This window comes from Penaeus japonicus, unplaced genomic scaffold (assembly GCF_977035675.1).
Source record: "Penaeus japonicus unplaced genomic scaffold, GWHDUDI00000001_assembly GWHDUDI00000004, whole genome shotgun sequence".
NCBI lineage: Eukaryota > Metazoa > Arthropoda > Malacostraca > Decapoda > Penaeidae > Penaeus > Penaeus japonicus.
The window spans coordinates 34,583,967-34,586,466 of record NW_028234406.1 but is presented as its reverse complement, the minus strand read 5'-3'; positions in this window follow the sequence as shown (position 1 = coordinate 34,586,466).

Genomic DNA, 2,500 nt, shown 5'->3' with positions numbered 1-2,500 from the left:
AATTTCCTCCGTGATTATCCTAATGTCGTCCCAGGTGAGTCTTTCCCCGGAGGACTCGAGCCACAGCGCCTCGACTCCTGCGCTTCGGGGAAGTCGATGTGAACGCCGTCGATGTGAACGCCGTCGATGTGAACGCCGTCGATGTGAACGCCGTCGATGTGAACGCAGTCGATGTGAACGCCGTCGATGTGAACGCCGTCGATGTGAACGCCGTCGATGTGAACGCCGTCGATGTGAACGCCGTCGATGTGAACGCCGTCGATGTGAACGCTGTCGATGTGAACGCCGTCGATGTGAACGCAGTCGATGTGAACGCCGTCGATGTGAACGCAGTCGATGTAAACGCCGTCGATGTGAACGCTGTCGATGTGAACGCCGTCGATGTGAACGCAGTCGATGTGAACGCCGTCGATGTGAACGCTGTCGATGTGAACGCCGTCGATGTGAACGCAGTCGATGTGAACGCCGTCGATGTGAACGCAGTCGATGTGAACGCCGTCGATGTGAACGCAGTCGATGTGAACGCCGTCGATGTGAACGCCGTCGATGTGAACGCCGTCGATGTGAACACAGTCGATGTAAACGCCGTCGATGTGAACGCTGTCGATGTGAACGCAGTCGATGTGAACGCCGTCGATGAGAACGCCGTCGATGTGAACGCTGTCGATGTGAACACAGTCGATGTAAACGCCGCGCGGAACCTGATTCGGTTTGCTTTCATGTGGTGATGATGACGGTAATGATGATGATCCTAATGACGACTATAATGACAATGATAATCAGTGGAAAGAAGAATAACAGCGGTGACACAAGGCAACGGCAGTAACATTAACAATATTGATGATGTTATGATTAATGATATTGATAATGAAAAACATAGTAACATCATCATCATAATCATCATCATCATTATTATCATCACCATCATCATCACATCATCATCATCTTCATAATAAGAATAATAACAATAACAACAGTATTGGCACTAATGAAAACAACGGCAATAATGATAGTAACTTTAATAATGATTATAATTGTAATGACAAAAATAACAATGATAATGATAATACCAATAATGATAACAATAACAATAATAAGGACAATAATAAAGATAATAATAATAACAATCATAATAACAATATACTAATAATAACAATATTGATTATGATGATAATAATAATAATGATAATAACAACGACAGCAATAACATTAGTATCAATAATGATAATAAGGAAATCAATAATAATAATATTGATGATAATAATGACAATTAGAATAAGAATAATGTAATTATCATTATCACCATTATTATGAAATATAACAACAATAATACAAATAATTATTATTACATAAAGCTTGTTTACATTTTAAGAATGCTGGATCCCGAGGCTGAGGGAGATAACTTACTATCCAGTTAAAAAAAAATATATATATATATAAAGTTTACATCTGTGTGTGTGTGTGTGTAGATAGATAGATAGATAGACAGAGAGAGAGAGAGAGAGAGAGAGAGAGAGAGAGAGAGAGAGAGAGAGAGAGAGAGAGAGAGAGAGAGAGAGAGAGAGAGAGAGAGAGAGAGAGAGAGAGAGAGAGAGAGAGATACATACATACATACATACAAAGATGGATTGATAAATAGTTAGATAGATATAAAGATAGATAGATGGATAGATAGTCAGATAGATATAAAGATAGATAGATGGATAGATAGTTAGATATACAGATAGACAGATGGAGAGATAGTTAGATATATCATTAGTGTGAAACAAAGCAAACTTATTTAGGATTATAATAGTAATTTTAATGAAAATAACTATTGCGATTGTAATAATGATGATAAAGCAATCCTGATACTACGGAGATAACAGTATTAATAATGTAATGATAATGGTGATGATGGTTATACTACCATATATTCATCATTGTGAATATCATAAGCACCATCTTGGTCATTATTGATAATATCGTTGTTGATACTGTTATGACTACCTGGTCGTTATCATCACTGTTGTTATAGTGTTTCTTTTATTACAATCCTCACTATCATTATCATCCTTATCCTCTTCATCATCATCAGAATGATCGCCATTATAATTCTTTAGTTATCCAAATCATCCTCGACCTCATCTTTGAACAGAAATAAGGACAAAAATATAAACTATAGCAACCGCAACCACACAGATACCACATGCCATTTTAGTCTTTGATTAAACCTAAGTAAAGGCGCTAGTTACACGTTCCCCGCAGCCGTTTACTACGCTTCTCACTACAGCCTTCCCCGGGCCCTTTATAGCAATCTTAACACACTCTGTTACTACACCTTCAATCTACAGCGTTACCACACACACACACACACTCACTACGCACTGTTGCCATTCTCTTGCTACAATTGTGCCACATTTGGGGTACTCTGCAACTGCGTCATCTTCTATCCGTTTGTTGTACAATATAGTTCGCGTACTATCTTACTGGTTGCAACGTACACAGATGCTGTCAATGC